This window comes from Mirounga leonina, unplaced genomic scaffold (assembly GCF_011800145.1).
Source record: "Mirounga leonina isolate KUSES-001 unplaced genomic scaffold, KU_Mleo_1.0 Mir_53, whole genome shotgun sequence".
In the NCBI taxonomy this organism is placed as follows: domain Eukaryota; kingdom Metazoa; phylum Chordata; class Mammalia; order Carnivora; family Phocidae; genus Mirounga; species Mirounga leonina.
The window spans coordinates 12,776,151-12,795,269 of record NW_023270807.1 but is presented as its reverse complement, the minus strand read 5'-3'; the positions used below and the strand labels follow the sequence as shown (position 1 = coordinate 12,795,269).

General features: G+C 40.9%; 1 protein-coding gene and 1 pseudogene across 5 annotated transcripts in view; both read left to right on the top strand.

Annotated features, from left to right (window-relative positions):
- Positions 1-19,119, top strand: part of RCAN2 (regulator of calcineurin 2) — a 267,426-nt gene that overhangs the window by 44,690 nt on the left and 203,617 nt on the right. The gene's annotated exons all lie outside the window — the stretch shown is intronic.
- LOC118000859 overlaps positions 1,902-19,119 on the top strand; it is a 62,767-nt pseudogene continuing 45,549 nt past the window's right edge. Inside the window, exons 1-5 of the transcript XR_004676582.1 lie at positions 1,902-1,980; positions 2,515-2,599; positions 9,661-9,757; positions 11,312-11,421; positions 17,842-17,905. The product of XR_004676582.1 is annotated as a heat shock cognate 71 kDa protein-like (transcript). The remainder of the gene's footprint in view (positions 1,981-2,514; positions 2,600-9,660; positions 9,758-11,311; positions 11,422-17,841; positions 17,906-19,119) is intronic.

Here is a 19,119-nt window from a genome sequence, read left to right as displayed (position 1 = left end):
GCAAGGAGTGAGCACATACTTCAGAGTGGCTTGTTGTGGTCCAGATGGTTGAGATTTGTTTATATAACACAGAAGAGAACTGGAGCTGGAGGAAATTGGCATCTGCAACCAATAAATGCAGATTGCTGTTTGCATGCTACAGCTTGAAACATAAATATTTTTGTAGGAAGCACATTTAGAACTGGGGTCTTCACAGCATGCAACACCTAAAAGCTACTAGGGTTCATTTCCCTTTGGCATGCTCCCCTGGGTTTGCCTTTCTGGATCCAGCTGGACTACAGAGACTCATCTTGAGACAGGTGAGGCTGGAGGGATATCCTGGGGGCTGCCCTGCATCTGTTCTAAAGATAGGTGAGGGTTTGCTCAATGGGATATTGGCATTCACTAGTAGGTAAAGGAGAACAGGGAAACAACCACCATGAAACATTTAGTCAAATGCAATTCAGTAAGGAGAAGCCTGACTTGATAATGGCCTCCAAAATGATGAATTTATTCAGTTTAATAATAATAATAATCAGCAATAATAGGAGCAAATATTTATGTAGCATATAGCAAGGTGCCAGGTGCTCTTCCAGATGCTTTACAAACAGTAAAGCCTTTAATTGTCACGACTACCCAATAAGGGTGGTGTCTTTCTGCTTCTCTACCTCCTGAGCCTGTATCAGAGTTGTCTTCCCTGGACCCCTCTGCCTGGTTCTGCCCAATGTGTAAGCAGAAGTGACCCATCACTTCCAGGTCAAGCATTTAATTACGAATGTTTGACCCTGAAGAATGTTCTTTTCACGCTGCTGGGGCAACTGGCATTGTGCCAGGTAGTGCCTGCTCAGGCAGTTTGGATTGTGGGGTGAGGAGAGTGATGACACAGAGCGGAGTCCTGGCCAACCCATGAGGAACATGTAACATGACAAGAAAAAAAAAAAAAGCCTTTGTTGCTTTAAACCACTGGGAGTTGGGGGTTTATTCTTAAGAGTGTAACTTGGATACAGTAAGCACAAGTCCTCTTGACCTTTAATTCTAGTTCATTACCCACCATACCTCACCATTTCTAAACTCTACTATGGAAAACAGGTTCTAGAAATAAATTTGGCCATCCACCAGCATCAACATTCAAGTAAAAGAATATAAGGCAGAGAACTCAGGTAATTTAATAGCAAGACTCAAGGTAAACATAAATGTGTTGGTTGAGTCCAAATCAGTTCGGTTGTAAATGTGTAGCAAAGGATAAACAAGAAGATGATTTATTGTAGTTTAAGCATCGCTGAAGATACGTTGAAAAAATAAAAAATGAAGTAGTCTATAGTGACCTAAGGGTGGGAAAATGATAACTGAGCATTTGTTTTAAATACTAAAGCAGTTAACAGTTAAATTAGCTACCACGTATTTAAGGAATACTTACAAGTTTCACTGTTTTTCTTGTGCTATTCATCCTTGATAGGTGAAAGTGACATTTACAAATAGGTTTGTTGCTTTAAAGAAGATCTAAATTGTAAAAAAGACAGTGAGTATCGTTGTACTCAGTGAAGTTATTCCCGTTTTGTCTTTTCTCTGGACGATGACTGGGAACCATAATTAGTCACCGCTAATCACTTGGGGGCACCTGCCAGATGAGCGGCCCAGCGTGGGGCAGATTTGAAAGCTGCTTTGGACATTCCCTGGAACCTTAACCTTTCCTAAAGTGACTGAAATATTCCAGAGGCATATTTAGTGCCTTGCTTTTCCACAGCACTGAGTGACCCCCTGGGGCTCGAGCGTCTGACAAGCCACTCTAAATGCCCCACTTAACTACCTGAAAATAATTGAGGCCGTGGAAAGAATTAAGCCTGATGCATACAGAGTTGAGAGTATTTGGTTTCTGTGCCAAAAAGCAGGTGAGCATATATTCTTGATGGCACCTGGGAAAAATGGCTGCCATGTTCCAATTAGTCCAGGATAATATTAAAGAGGGACAGGAAGCTTTTTTCCCTTCTTGGAAAAACGAAGGTACTTGGAAACCATTTCAGATGGTTTCCATCAGAGCTGTGGCTAGCTTATACAGTGACCCTGTGAATGATGAGAAGGTGCCCCTGTGGGCAGAAGCAATCTTAGGACATAACTGCCTGGGCCAAGATGGGTGAATTTGAAAAAATGGTGCCCTTTTCCCTGAGCTGAAGGGGTGGATGCAGCCCTGAGCAGTTGTGAGTGGCTTCGCAAGTGGAGGGCAGGCTCAGTTTCATTCTCTACTTTCTTCCCAGGCCAGGAGCCCCCGAAAAGTGCACACAAGACACAACCATCCCAGTGGCCCTAGTCATAATGGACAATTTTCAGTTACTTCAAATTTAAAAGGATGTATAAATTTGAGGATAACTGTTGAGTTGTGTTGCCTAAGAACTTTCTTTTTTTAAGAGGCAGTTTCAGAGCTGGAGCCCCAGGGAAGAGCAGGGGGAGGGGCTTTATTATTATTTTTCTTTGCTTCCACCAGCTAAAAATGGCATTGGCTTCACCCTACCTTTATGGACTCTTTGATTCTGTTCTTAGGTCAGTGGTCTGAAATTCTGGGCCTGTTCAGAGATAACCAGAGAAAGTCAGAGAGTTTGGACGTGAACTTTAAAGCAACACCCAGGTATCCTTCACAGCAGGCCTGACATTTAGCTCCATGGATGAGATCAGTGTGATATGGATGAGCTGAGAGCCAATTGCATTAATATCGTATGATCTTTGCTGTATGAGAGTGGGGTTATTAGTGCATTGCTCATACTTCACTGTTATCTACTCATTTATAATTACCTACCCATTTATAATTTTGCATACAGCGTTCAACTATACTCTCCTGCCTTTTAAGAAGAATGGATATATAGAAACAGAACCTGTGTATTTTTTTTTTTAAGTTTGATCAATTTCTGGTGATGTTTTGGTAATATGTTTTGCTGGGGATGTTTTATTATACAACATAACCATTGTTTGAACTATAAGCACCATAATCTTCCATCCGTGTTTTGAGGTGGAGACCCATTGATCAGATACATGACATGGGTAAGATTTTTCATCAAACATGTTGAAATATCATATCTTGTACTTTGTTCAAAGCCTACAATTTCCCCCCATATTTGCAGCTATTACTAACTCCAGGTCATTTAGTCTATTATTTATGTATAGAATACACTGCCTCATATGATGGTCTGGTCTTACATTCCAGCTGGATGATTGTAAGTGTCTTGAGGGCAATAGAGCAAGATCATGATTCTTCTGCATCCTGTAACCTCCCCTGAGGTCCTGGATATAACGTGGGCACTTACACACTTACACCCTGTGTGAGGACTTTGGATCTAGATCCTGCCTCTACTGCATACTAGTTAGGTGATCTTGGCCGACTTAACTTCTCTGAATCTCCGTTCTCTCTTTTATAAAATGGGGTTGACCATACCTTCTTTATAGGTTTGTTACATGGTGAAATGAGGTGAAATGGGTAAGAGGAGGTGGTAAAACGCTAGGTCTTCTTGGTAAACATTGGTTCCCTTCCCCATTCTCTTTCATCCCCCTCCCCACTACCCAGCCTGTGACTCTCTGTCCCTGGTTCCAGGAAGGAAAGCCCCCATGGCCCATGTCCTGTGGAGGTAGGAAGAAAGGCTGGGTTTAGCCACTCTTTGTAGAATCCTAACGAAATTATGCTTTGCTAGGAAAGCCTTGGGTTTCAAGAAAGTTTAATTTCAGCCTTTGCCACATGAAAACTGTTTCTGTGTTTGTTCTAGGATACATGTTGTTCAGGGTTCCCCAAATAAGGTTCATGTGTTGTTTCTTTCAGAGCATAGTACTGAGAAAACTTTGTTTACTTTGGGGAACTGGTATTTTTCTCTCTAGGAAGATTATGTAACCTCCATGTTTTCTTTTCTTAGCTTCCAGGAAGCTCAAATTAAAAATTAATACTCAATCATGGCTACTGTATTTATTCTTAGTGATCTTGATATTCTGTTTCTTTTGGACCTAATTTGGACCAAACCTTCTTTTGGACCATAACCTAATTATGCATAGGTATAATGCAAGAACATTTTCTGAATTATCTCATCAAACTTTGCTCATATCTTCATGAGAACTTTAACTATTGTGTCTTTAAATATATAAGGAGACTGGCCCAGGAGTCACTAAGGTTATATTTTGCAGACGTTTTAAATGCCACTATGAATAGAGAAAAACAAATCACCTAAATTAGTAGAGTATATATTTTTAGAATAATATATACACATTTTTTTGCTGTAATTCATATTGTTTGGAAGAATGGTTTTAACATATCTTCAAGGAAAAGAATGTTACGTGGCAATCACAGTTAACAACACCTCCCACTGCACATGTGGGCTTCGTGTGTTTAGAAAAGCACCTGGTCACATAACTTCAGCTTGACTCTTAAATCTGACTGTTATTCTGATATTTAATTGGTGAGAAAACGAACACATATAAGCCACTTGAGGATATGTGTATTTAAGTTTGAGCTTCTAACGTTATCAGTCTAGTTTTGACTCCTAAACACCTAGAGCCAAATTATTTCATGGGAAGGTGCTCTGGTTTCAATGCCTGATCCTTGAGAATTATATTCTTTCCTTCAAGTAGATTATATTCCTCCTTGGTACTACATTCTCTCCAGTCGTAAGACTTGGACCAGAAGTGCATTTTAACTTTATCGCTATGTGGATGAAGTTCGAGGTTTTGCGAGGAGCATAGAAGAAGAAAGGAGTTTAGCACTTCAAATAGTTTCTTTCAAAATTTTCAGAGGAACGAGCCTTCAATGTGAGAAATTTGGCACCAATAACTAGCTTTCATTAAATTTGCTTCCTACCCCTACTCCTGCTCTAAATGTGGGAGTCAGGGGGGGCGGTCATCATGATTTAGAAAGAGGGGGGGAAGGTGAGTTTACATTTGGTTTCCTGGCCCTGCCCTTGCCCTGCTTCCTGTTGACAAATGGGCTCTCAGCTCCATTGGGGTTGTCTTTTCCCTAAAGGAACTTCTCTGAGTTTACATATCTAAGCAACTACGGTCTCTTTCAAAAGGACTCCTCTTTGGGCATCCCTGATAGCATGCTTTGCAGTGTTTTGAGTGAGTTGCAAAGCCTTCATATTTAGGGTGGGTTTGAAGTTGTGGAAACAAACTTAGAGCCGTGTATGGTGATTCAGGGGGGTAACTAACCCTAGTAAAATAATTTTTATTTAAAAGCAATATACCGTAATGAAAAATCGCTACAAAATAATACGAATGGTTTTCTTTTGGTGATTGGGACCTAACTTTGGGGAATTCCAGAAATACACAATGAAAGCATTGTTGCAACAAGGTCACCTTTTTGAAAAAGAAACAGTCTTACATGTAAGACCTAGTGTATTGAATAGGATGCAGTTGGGTTTTTGTTTTTTTTTTTTTTTAATTGTATCTATTTATAATGCCCCCAGCCTTGACTTTCAAACCCCTGTCTCTGGCTTTGTTTCTTGCTGAACAGAGCAAGCCTTAAGAACAAGTACATTGGCTCTGTGGTGTGGGAAACGTGTTCCCAAGTATCTCCTACAGTGCTCTATAGTCTTTTGGACTTGAAGATTATTTTTTTCATTTTTTTAAAAAATTCAATAGCCAACCTATTAGTTTCAGATGTAAAGAGTTCAGTAATCCATCAGTTGCATATAACACTCAGTGCTCATCACATCACGTGCCCTCCTTAACGCCCATCACCCAGTTACCCCATCCCCCCACCCATGTCCCCTCCAGTAACCCTCAGTTTGTTTCCTATAGTTAAGAGTCTCTCATGGTTTGTCTCCCTCTCCGATGACTTCCCATCAGTTTTCCCTCCCTTCCCCTATGATCCTCTGTGCTGTTTCTTATATTCCACATATGAGTGAAACCATATGATAATTGTCTTTCTCCGATTGCCTTATTTCAGTCAGCATAATCCCCTCCAGTTCCATCCATGTCGATGTAAGTGGTAAGTATTCATCCTTTCTGATGGCTGAGTAATGTTCCATTGCATATATGAACCACATCTTCTTTATTCATTCATGTCAATGGACATCTCATCTCTTTCCATAGTTTGGCTGTTGTAGACATTGCTGCTGTAAACACTGGGGTGCAGGTGCCCCTTCAGATCACTACTACATTTATATCTTTGAAGATTATTTTCTGATCAAGAATTCCCATCCCTAGAAGATACTATATCCTAAGATATACTTAAGATAAATCCTAAGATGTACAATCTACATACCCAGGGAAGGGCAGTGAGTCATTAGTATGGTGGCAAGGAGAGAGTACTGCATTAATTGAGAAACAAAGGCAGAAGAAAAATGGTTACATTTCTTTACTACTTACAGCCTATTGACAAGTCCTTGAAACAGGCAGAGTGACATTCCTCTAGGAACTCAGCTGCCTCGATGTTAATACTTTGCTAAGGGCAAAAGACAATCTTAGCCCAACCCCCAGGATCCTCTAAGTCTACATTAACATATAAAAATTCCTTTGGAAGCTTCCTTTATCTCAGCCCTCCACCCCCAAGATACATGTTGGCAATCATCCTCCGAACATATGACCCACCAATGTACGTTTGAAGGGTCTCATGACTGAGGGTTTACTACACAATAATAAATGACATTTTCCTAAAAATAGCTAGCCCCCTCAGGATCCTGGAAACCTTGTTTCCAAAATACCTGGGAGGCTTATGCCGCTATCCCTAACCACCTCCCAACTTAAAGGTGGAGAATGGGCCACTCCTCATGACCCCAGTGCAGCTCTTTCTGACCACGGGTCCTGTCCCCGTGCTTTCACAAAACTACCTTTTTACACCAAAGACGTCTCAAGAATTCTTTCTTGTCCATCAGCTTCGAACCCTAACATCTTTCCTACATCATTCATCAGTCTACTCAATCCAGCCATCAAATTTTAAACGATTATTGAATATCTACCATGTCCCAAACATTGCTCTTGGTGACTGAGAGTATAAAAATGAATGAGGTGCGAGCCCTCGTGAAGCATTACGTTTCCTGGGGTCTGGTAATGATAGCACAAGTCGGGTGAAGTGAGAGATGGAGATGGACGCAACATATATAGGAGCACAGGGGAGGGGCACACCTAAGAGGGGAGGGAGAAGCCTCTGGGATATGTTTCTGTTTTTTGTTCGGAGCCCCTTCCTTGCCCCCGTACAACCGTCTGGACCCAAATGGACCCATCCTTTGCAGTGCAGTGTGCTGACTGCGGTGTCCTGAGGACAGATTTTTCAGCCTGCCTCTTGTGTAATCAGCACTGTTGTCCTGTCTCATAGGCCCTGCTCTGAAAGGACAACGGATGCGTGTGGGTGGCAGAGGGAAAGAACGGACTCTGACTCTGGCGGGGGCTTCCTCAGCAAGCGAACCAGGCCACCATGACTTGCGTCGCGTGGATGGAACATTCTATATGTGACCCACATGTCCTAATTTTCTCCTTCAGTGTGTGACATTTTTGCTTTCCTCAGAAGGTGAGCTGTGAGCTTGCTTCTTTTAAAAGCTGCAACCTGTGAAGAGAGAGGGTGTTCTTTGACAACATTACATCATTGAAGCCTCTAGGTGTTGAGTCATCATTATTTTTAGGCAGCTCCATGCTTTTTTTGGTTGTTCTAAGAATAGCCCTTGTGTCTGGACTCTACAGAAAGTCACCTCAGTCAAGATCCTGTCACCACTCCAAGTTGGAATGGAATGCTTTCTTAATTGCCAGATTCAGGGCACACTCTTTAGAATTTTGCCTCCCAAACATTCTGCATTTTTAGGTTTTCCACAGTCAACATGATGACTTTGTCAGGAGCTGTCACTTGGATTTTTTCAGCCCTTTGTCAGACTTACATATTGTTGCAAACACCAGGAACAACAAAATAAAAAGCCTTCCTCCCTGAAGGGTTGGCTCCTTCTCGTTTTTACTCGGTGCCCATTTTGGTTTGCGAATTCCTTAGTCAGTGACTTTACCTGTTTTGACATTTCAAGACGCATTTCCATGCCTTGTGTTTCATTAAGCAACTCTAGATTCCTCACATTTGGGGCAGGGTAGAGGGTGCTACTGTTGGCATTTGTGCAGGATCAACTAAAAGCAGCCAAAACAAATGTTATTAGAGGCTGTTAAACTAAATAAGCATGTAGATTGTAAACCGTATTAGAACTTGATGACAGGGCAGTAAAAGGGACTGAGCAAGCTTAGAAATGGAACTCTGTGGGTCAATATAGAGGCTGGTTTTCCCATTGCCTATTCAGAGCATATGCCCGAATATGATCAATTTATTTTATGTGGCACTTTTAAGCCCATAGGAGTACTAATGGCTTGTGAGCATAGCCAAATGCTATTCTAACTGAAGCATAAAGGGAAGCAACTGCTTGGAATAAAATGAGCCAGCTGTTTAATATCATAGGATAGTATACCTTTTGTGTCTGGAGGTGACGGAAGGGCAATCACGAGATCGGTGTCTGTGTATGGCTGAAAGCACCAGTGTTGGTGTGATGGACTTGCTGGGAAGACAGCTTTGTTTTGAGCCATCCACAGGGTCGGTTCTTCTTTTGTTATCTCAGATCTCAAAACCCTCCCCACATGGGCCACCCTGTCTCTAGAGAAATGGTGTAGCACAGTGATTAGGAGAGAGGGGCTCTAGCACCTTTTAGCCTGGTCTAAAACCCAGCCCCACTGCTTGTCACTTGTGTGACCATGGGCAGTTTATTGAACCTTTCCAAACCTCAGCGTCTTCACCTGTAAAGCATCAAGTAAGAGTATTTACCTCATAGGGTGGTTGTGAAGATGTAAGTGACATAATCCATGATGCCTTGATCACAGTAACTGCAAATGTTGGCTAATAATAATAATTTCTGCCCATTCATCTGATCTTTTGCATTTGGCATCATTTAAAACTCATAGGACTCGGGGCGCCTGGGTGGCTCATTCAGTTAAGCATCTGCCTTCGGCTCAGGTCATGATCTCAGGGTCCTGGGATAGAGCCCCGCGTCGGGCTCCCTGCTCAGCAGGGAGTCTGCCTCTTCTTCTCCTTCTGTCACTCCCCCCTGCCCATTCTCTCTCTCTCTCTCTCAAATAAATAAATAAATCTTAAAAAAAAGAAAAAAGGAAAAAACCTCATAGGACTTTTTTGTTTTCCTTGTCTTATGGTTGTTGCCTAACTCATCAAGAAGCAGTGCACTGGTCGGCCTGCCCTTGTCCATTCCCTCTGCCCCCAGAACTTCTAAATCAAGATCAGGGGTAAATGAGATGACTTTCTTTTGGAATTTGAACAAATACCAGTTTATTCCCAAGAACGAGCCCAGAGGAAAGCTCATTTGCTATCTGTCCTACATACAGTGCCTTGAACAGCCATACGTGCCTTTATCGCACCAGTAAATTGCCAATCCTGAATTGTCGTTCTCCTAACACCTACCAGAAAGCTTCCTTTTCTTTTATGTTGAATGTCAAGTTAAAAAGGCTAGCTATAGTCATTTGGCTATTGCATTTATATACTTCAGTGAGAAGCCTGATGCATGTTGGACTTTATGTTACAGTCTGAACAATGTCCTTAGAAGTTTCTTGAAAAGACAAGTGAGTTTTGCCTTCATGATTTTCTTCCCATTTGGTCTATCGTTTCATCAGTTTCCAAAGAAAACTGGCTTGGTCAACCGAGCCTTCTTTATGAGTAATTACAGTCATTTCAAATTTTAATTTCAGGAAACAGAAGTGTACTGAATACAAGATACTTGTCTTTGCTGGTGTCTCATCCTTACTTGTAGCAAATTTCGAGTATGTGTTAATTGCGATTGGCAACGTAAGTGGGCCCAATTACTTTAGAAGGGATTAACATTTACATTAGAAAGAGAAGGTAAATGTGAAAATCAGAATATGATTTTTTTTCATATTCATTAAGTACTTTAAGAGTTTTGTTTGGAAGATTCTTCACTTAATCCAAGCATATTTTTCTGAAGAAAATAGTACAGGAAACACAACAAAATAGATGAATGAAAAGTGGCATTTCTGTGGAAGAGAAACATCATTATAAAAAAGATTTAAATTTGTATGAATGACTTGGTTATACTTAAAGAAGTGATTTAAAAAATAATTCTCTAGGGCGCCTGGGTGGCTCAGTCGTTAAGCGTCTGCCTTCGGCTCAGGTCATGATCCCAGGGTCCTGGGATCGAGTCCCACATCGGGTTTCCGGCTCTGCGGGAAGCCTGCTTCTCCCTCTCCCACTTCCCCTGCTTGTGTTCCTGCTCTTGCTATGTCTCTCTCTGTTAAATAAATAAAATCTTTTAAAAAAAAAATAATTCTCTAGAGAATCCTATACAGTTGAGGTAGACAGAACAATAGTTCATGCCATTTATGTTAACTTTTAAAATTTCCTTTGGCACAGGTTGTTATTCCTGTAATACTGATTATTGCTTGGCACAAACAAGGTGTGAGGATTTATGTTCTGATCTATACAGAAATCTCATCATTAATAAAAAATGCATTGCAACAACATATTTCACTGTCAGAGATTTTGTTGCTAGGAATAGATGTAATATGGGAGGCATAGAGCCATGGCCTGATCTAGTTCAGGGCTTCTCCATTTTGTCACTATTGACATTCTGAACTGGTAATTCTTTATGTGGGGCTGCCCTGTGCATTGTAGGATGTTCACTAGCATCCCTGGCCTCTCTACCCACTAGATGCTGGTAGTATCTCCCGCCACCCCACCCACCAAGCTTTGACAGCCCAAAATGTCCCCAGACCTTGCCAAATGTCCCCTGGGGGGGCAGAATCACCCCGGGTTTGTGAAACACTGGTCTAGTTGATAGTTTCTAACCACAGATTAGAGGAACTGCCTGGGCATTTCTTAATCCCAATTCTAGGACCTCATATCACTGGATAAGAATCTCCTGGGGTGAGTTTCTGGAAGCAACGCTTGAAGAAAAAGTTACAATCCAATTGTTGACATCTCACTCTGAGTTCTTTTCTTTCCTCCATTCCAAATGAGGAGGCTGAAATTTTTCAAGTTTTCTCTTCATAAACCTCCTTTGGACAGTCATTGGCTTAGTGACATGGAGACTCCTGTAAGGCAGCCCACTGAGAGGTTCTTCCTTCATTCCCAAAAAGCTCTTTTGGAAGATCGCACAAGAATGTGTCTCCTCAGACCACAGGAGACACTGAAGCTTCCCAATTACCTGCTGCCGTGACTGCCCCACACCCAGGATGCCAGAAAGGGTGGCATTCAGGCCAATGAAGATTTTTGAGAGAATTTGTTGAGTTGTCATTGATTGGTGTCACTGGTATCATGGGTAGCAAGTCCTCATGTGGTGGGACTCAGCACTTTTATAATTTTGGCATATATTTGGTGTGCCAGGAAGAACTGCTGTCTTTGTCAGGCGTGTGGTGTGAATGGGGCTTGAAGAAAGGTGGCGTTGGGAAAATGGCTAATCATCAGCACATTCACCAGCTGAAGGAAATTTTAAAGTACTGAAGATAAATTCATGACCCTCTGAGAATGACACGGAAGTCTCGGATCAGGGTTTTATAGGTATCCTATGTTATTAGTGCCATTTTATGGTTATACCCAGTGGTATGTTGATAGTGAGTTCTTACCAGCTTAGCAGATTGTGAGCAGCGTCTTACAGCGTAGCTTAAAATTGGCCATGGGAATATTTACACTATGGAAATGAGCCAGCTCTGTAAATCAGATTTGTTTGTTTTCCTACAGTATTAGTGCCCTGTAGCTGCTGTAACAAATGACCATAATTTTCAGCATTGTAAAAAAGAACACTAAGATTTGATATTACATCCCTGATGATTATTATTGTTAACCTAAATTTATATGACACATAGAGTTGAAGAAGTTAGTTACTTAACCAAAGCCACCTTGAGAATGCTCATAATTTAGGGCTTTCTTAATTGGTGAGCCAAGGTTGGTTGTTGTTTTTTTTTTTTTCCCCTCAAAAGTAAAATAACAAGTATACTTAAAATCCGAGGATAATGTTGTTCAATATGTTACAGAGAGCACACACTGGTTCTCAGGTTTATACTAACTTAACTTTTTAACTCTTAATAGAGCAGAATGACATATATATCCCACTTTCTCATGCATGGTGGTGAAATGACACAATTAAACAAGCCTCCTCAACTAAATTATTTATTATCACAGTTTAAGATTTTAGTATTGCTAATACCTTCAGTGCATTATCAGTTGCCTAATTATGGTACTAGTTGAGTTAATGAACCCGTTGGCCAAGTTTGCTGCTAATTGGTTCTTTTTAAGCTTCCTGTGCAGCATTGTTTTTAAAGACATGGATGGCTTTTGATGAAGCACATAAAACAAGTAGAATCAGAAGATGAAATCAACACACAAATTCATTATTATGGTGAATTAGCTTTCCTAAGCTGATACAAAGTGTAGTTAAAATTTTAAGTACAGCTTTTAAACTGTCTTGAAGAACAGTGTATAATTCATTAGTAGGGAAGTGGAGTGAGAGCAACTGAGAGAATTTCCTATAAGCCTTCTACTTCAGTCCCAACATTTTTGTCTCTGTGTTTGGGCCTCTGTCTACCTAATTTTGAACAGAATTGCCATGATTTTGCTATATAAATATGCAGAGGTAGCTTGTGATGCAAACTCAAAAAATTCCAGGGCTTCCTTTTTCCTATTTTAATTGGAAATTACATAAAATTATTCTGATACTGTGAAAGTAGGAATTCGTTCTAGTGCTAATGACACTTTTAAATGTTGGCTAGAATATTGGCCTGGGTGAATCAGTGGACACTCTAGGGCCTTTTTTCCCCTTTTTATCTCCAACTTTTAAATCACTGTCAGGTTGAAATGAAAAGAGGCCAGTAAATAAATGGCTTACTGCTGTTCTACTTACGTGAGGACGGTAATGTGTGCACTTCTTGTGGAATTCGAGAGCAATTTTAATAATATGACATGAATCGCTTTGCTGGCCCCTAGGAACAAATACTTCTAGTTCTTCTAATACTTGAGAGCAACATGACGGCGCATGAATCACCACCAGCATTTCACTGTTGTTGAGTCCTAACCAGGACAAGGAGTTGACTTTTTAAGGTTGTTTTTCCCCGAGTGAATTTATTGAGGGCTGATATGTATTAAATAATACCTTTGGTGTAATGCTATTTTTTTTCTCTAGAGGTTTTCATTAACATTTAAAAGTGAGTCATTTTTCTTTTTAAATAAGGATCTGCCATGATGTCTAAAATTCAAACAGGAAAATACAAGTGTGTGTGTATGTCTGTATCTATTATATATGTATTGATATGTGTAGATAGATACAGATGTATATATAGATACATAGATGTATATAGATAGATATAGAGATACACACACACATATGATTCTGGGAAGATAGTTAACAAGAAGAAAATCATTTAGCTGTTGCTTGAACTTTCCAGCAAAAAATCCCTCCAGGAGCACATGCCACTTCCATATTCTGTTTCTGCCATCATTCATTCATTATTTATACCAGCCATATTCTTCTCTGCCAGAGATCATTTTCCTGATTGATGGCATCTGGAGCCCTCTACACAAAAGTATTTTAAAGGCTGTATCAGGGAAGATGACTTTTTCTTTTCCCTCGTCCCTCAATATTTAATAACTCTTAGACCCTACAGCTAATAGCCTCCCTTAGTTTCCTTCTCTGTAGTTTCCCATTTCATACAAATGTGCTGGGAATTTGCTATTGCTCATCTCTTTAAAGAATGCAACCTTTTATTTCTCAGTCAGAATAAATCAAAGGGAAACCACACCAAGTAGCTGATAGGGGGTTGCAAATACAAACTGCCCATGAGACGTTCAGTTTTAAACCACATTAGGGAGACTAGGTGGATTCAATTTAACTATAAACGTAAGTGCATATATTCCTTTTGTCTCTCACTTTATTCTCCTGAACATTTTCCTCCAAGCCTTTAATTGCCCCCTACACCCTAATTAGTAACTGCCAAAATTCTTCCCTGATCTAAACCACCTTCCTGAGCCAGGTAGCCAATAGCTCCTCTTGAAATTCAGCATGTTCTAAATTAAACTCTTGTTCTTTTCCTGCTCACCACGTTTCCTTCCACTTTTCCCTGCATTCCTGACCTGAACGTCCCTTCACCCAGTTCTTCAGATGAGCAGCTCTCCTCTCCCTCACCCTCACCATCAACAACCAATCCTGATGATTCTATCCCCTAAAGTCCTGTCCAATTTGACCATTTTCTTTTATCCCTGGTCCAAGTATCTTCCATGTGGACTGTTGGAGTTACCTCTTTCCTGATCTCTGACTAGCTCCCTCTTGCTGCTCTTCAATCCATTTCACTCTGTACATGGAGTCTTTGTGTTGTTCTTGTTACTGTTTCAAATCTTAAGTCTTATTGTGTGTAATAACTCACCAAAGTCTTCCCATTCCCTTGACGATAAAGAAATGATCCTTTAAATTGTAGTATTCTTGGCCTGGTCATCCAGGCCCACCCACCTCATAGCTTTTCCCTCACATTCTCACATCTCCTGGACTCTCTGCCTTCTTTCAGTTTTCAGGAGTTGTCATGTCCCCAGGGCCTTTGCTTGTGCTGCTGCATCTGCCAGCATCTGCCATATGCACCCTCATCCCTACCCCTCCCGTGCCAGTCCCAGACCTCATTAATTCCTCTGTTATGCATTTTCATGGTGTGTGTTTCTTTCCTTCAGAGTGCTCATCTCACCATGAATGATCCATCTATTTATAGGATTAACGAAACTCTAGGGTCCGTGAGAGAAACATGTACGCCTTACTTGACATTTTCCAGCACTTAGCACTGTGCCTGGTGTCCACATTTGTTGAGGAAATGAATGTGTGATACTTTTAATATTTTCTATACAAAATTTTTATATTTCTATATATTTAGGTATACTTAGAAATCAGTCCCTCCAGTGCTGCTTATACGGATGGAGACATCTCACATGGAACCAATCTATTTCTTCCAGAAACTAAAACTTTGCTTACTCTAAAGATAATTTTTTCCTTCTTCAGTATAATAATTAAGACAACTCTGAAGAGTTGGCCGCCACCTACAAAGGACGTCACCTGAGTTACTTCATTTGACTCCTACTGCAAAGATGTGAGCTAGATGTGGTATGCTGGTATTCACAGAGATGTGGCATAATCCAGGCTTGAACTGTGTCTTTTGGTACAAGACCAGATGCCTCTGTTGTGATAAGTTGCCTCTTAAATGGCACGTTCAAGGTATACCCCCTAGATGTGTTTCTGCAATTCTGTTATTCGTGCATATTTTGTATCCTGTGCTCCCCTATATTGAATGGAATACTTTAGGTGCAGTTCCCTAACGGACCCTGGTTTTTATAATCTTAGGTCATCATAGTTTCTGCCTATTTCTCACACTGTGGTTTGCTTTTTAAAATCATTATAAATATAATTTATATTTTATTATAAGCTTTTACTCAGTTGATTGCCTGGCACTGTTTCTGAGGCTGAGGTCATCCGCCTTTATTTTCTGAATATTTATGTTATTTACATTTAAAGGTGACACCTTGACTGTATGAATTTATCTCCTCTCATTCTTGATAGTAAAGATGTATTGGTTTCTCCTATTTCTCTTGAAAAACCAGAGCCCATTGTTGATCATATATCAATACAGATATATTGCTTTGAAGGTCATGTGACTCTGAGAGCTGGGTTAAGGAAGTAGGATGTTAATAAGCATTTAGAATGTGCGTTGTTACATTCATCTGATAGATATGTCAGCATTTATTTATTCAATATAGATACTTATCCAGTCCTGACATGCATCAAGTCCTTGGGAAACAATTTGATGAAAAATAATGGCTAATATTTATTGAGCTCTTACTATATGCCTGGCACTGTTTTAGTTATTTTATATATGTGAACTCCTTTAGCCTTAATAACAATGCAATGCAGAAGGTACCACTATTTATGCTGACTTACCAGTGAGGAATTGAATCACAGGTTCAGCAACTAGTCCAAGATCAAGTAGGGATGGGGATCTAGAAAATCTGGCTCTAAAGCTTACGCACATAACCACTAAGCTGGGCTGCTGAGAGGAATCAGTAGCATTTCTTAATGAACATCAAACGAACATAGTAATCAAGGACAATGTGGTTTTTGCAAAAGGAATTGACTATAATTTTTTGTGATTATTTATTTAATTTCCCTGAGATTTTGGCTTACATGGTTCATTTAGTCAGTCTTTAAATAATGTGTAAGCATTAATCAAGATTTCTTATTCTTAGGATTTCTAAATTCAGTCTTAATTATTTTAGGGGTTCAGGAAACCATCCCAGTGATAGTCCTCCCCCGCTTCATCCCCCTCAATGAGGTGATCCTCCCTTCCATCTACTCCCTATGACCGATCCTACATGGAAGGGGCGTTGTCATCACCATTCTGTTTAGGGGAGTGAAGGCACTTTCCCAAGGTCACATAGCTACTAAGTGGTAACAAAAGTTTTGCAGACTCAAACCCTCTGCTGTGTTTGTTACAAGTCTCCCATAGTTCAAATCCTTTCCCTACCACTTCCTAACTATGCCCTGGAGCAAGGGCTTTAATATTTCTGTGCTTTGGCTTCCTCATTTGTAGTATGAATGTAAGAATAACTAAGGGTGAAGATTAAAGTAAATAATTTGTATAAAGTGCATAGAACATGGCCTGTTTTGCAGTAATTGCTCAATAAAAAGTACCTCCTCTGCGACCTGCAGATCTGCTTGTTTTTCTTTTCCATTCCAGTATGCTAGGTGGGTTTTGTATTGAGGAGGAATTTTGGTTTTTCATTCATTTACCTTTACATCTTTGCATTAGCCAGCTGTTCCTTTTCTTCAAGACTGGTACGCACTATGGAGTGTTCAGCTGCGTGCTGTTTTCCCGTATACATTAATGAAATTGGTCAGTACGGAAAGCAATAAAATTGGATGTCTTTTTCAAAACTGCTTGAGGATGAAAAGATTACAGTTGCAGAAAGCCCCTGTTGTCTTCAGAAACATTTATAGGAATACTGAAAATAAAACTTAGAGAAGGACCTTTAAGTATAGTGAAATGCAGTTATGAAACCATTTTAACTATGTCTAGAAACAAAAGAATTTTATTCATTTAAAATAGCAATTACATAATGATGTAATTTCTTTGGGAAGGAGTATGACACACCTTTAAAAGAAGTCATCAGTTTCTCTCTGAACCAGCTGAGAGTTAAAACTATTGCTAAGTGAACCACTGAGAACTGTTTCATATATAATCTTTAGTAGGGAAGTAAACTCTATTTCATAAGGATGGCTGTGCTTCTGAAGATCAAGAATTAAGGTTTTGATATTTGCTTGTTTCTTTTTTTTTAAGGTGAGTAGGCACTTAAATATGCAACTCAAGAAACGAATCGTAGGTCCTCGTACTTTATGTAGTTCAAATTGTAATTTAAAATTTTCAGCTTCTGATTTTAGAAAAATAAGCAAGAAGACATCAGTAGAGATGGAGAAGTAAATTTAAATATCTTTTTTTGAGGGGGAGCGCTTGGGTGGCTCAGTCAGTGGATCATCCAACTCTTGATTTTGGCTCAGGTCATGATCTCAGGGTCATGGGTTCGAGCCCTGTGTCAGGCTCTGTGCTCAGTGGTGTGGGTGAGGTGGTGGGGAAGGAGAGTCTTCTTGAAGATTCTCTCTCTCCCTCTCCCTCTGCCTCTCCCCCCACTTGCGTTCTCTCTCTCTCTCAAATCTTCAAAAATAAATAAATATCTTTTCTTTAAAGCTGGTGTCAGTCTAAATATGTTTTCACTAGAATAACAGTTGTTAAAGTATAGTCTGAAGATCCCCAGTGGTGCCAAGACCCTTTTAGAGGTCTGCGAAGTAACCACAACACTAAGACATCTTTGCCCTTTTCACTCTCCTTCCCTCACAGGTGCACGGTGGAACTTTCTAGAGGCCACATGATATATGATGATGCCATCACTCCAACAACTAACGTGAGGTGCTCTGTGCATTCTCATGTTTTAAAATTATCTGTTTGAATTTTTAATGTGGAAGATATCTACTGATGTAACCCAAACAAACAAACGCTGTTTGGGATCCTCAATAATTTTTCAAAGCATAACAGGTCCCTGAGACCAAAATGTTTGAGAACCTCTGCCCTAGAAAAATAACTTCAGACAGATGAGGCAGTCATCTTGCAAGTGCTGCTGATGTCCAGCCAGTTGAAAGACGGGGAGCCACAGACATGGCCGTAGACATTTCGTTTTCATTGCCCATTGCATTACTTGATATGTGTCTTGTAGCCACCGGCTCCCAGGTCTTGGGCCAGTCCTCCCCACAAGAACACCAGCTCCGTGAGGGTGAGGGCTCTGCTGCTTTGTCCACTGCCACCTGCCCAGTGCTTCCAACAGTATCCGCGAGCCCCCCAGTATGTCTTGTTGAAGGAATGGATTTTAAACCACGACACTGAAATCTCTAGGACGATGAGCTAATTGCATGAGGCGCGTGATCTCTCCGATTCCCAGCAGCCCTGTGTGGGAGGTGCTGTTGTGACTCCATTCTGTCTCCACTCTGCAGAAGTGGGGCTCCTTGCCCAGGCCACATAGCTAGTCTGTGGCAGCTCAAGGACTGACCGGGTCTGTGGACCTCACTGCCTGCCCTCCACGTGAACGACTCTGCTCTAGTGGCCCCTGGTTCAGGTCAGGTAAGGCGGGGCTTTGGCAGGCGTCGCAAAGCTAAGGAATTCCATCTAGAGAGGTCCATTCATTCAGGGGAAAAAAAGCAAGGCGTTCCAGGGGAAGGTGGCAGGCAGGATCTTGTGTCGAGTTTGGGCCAGAAAGGAGGCACTGGAGGTGGACTGAGAGACTGACTCCATGACAAAGGCAGGCCACTTCCTGGCTGGTTTCACGCTTTTTGCTTGTGGGGTGGGACTCCGTAGTGGTTAAGAAGGGAGGGCTCCAGAGCGCGGCTGCTGAGATGTGAGACCCGGTTCTTCCGTCTGCTCGCTGTGTAACCTTTGGCAACTTGCTGAAGCTTCCCTGTGTTCTCTGTACAGTGCGTGCGGTGATAATATTTTCATCGACCTCATAGGATTGTTTGGGATTAAATGAACTAATAAGATATGTGTAACCAGATGGTGCATTGTACTAGCAAATTCTCTGTATGTCCATGAAAGCGGGAGCTATTTTTTTTATTGGTGATTGTCTGG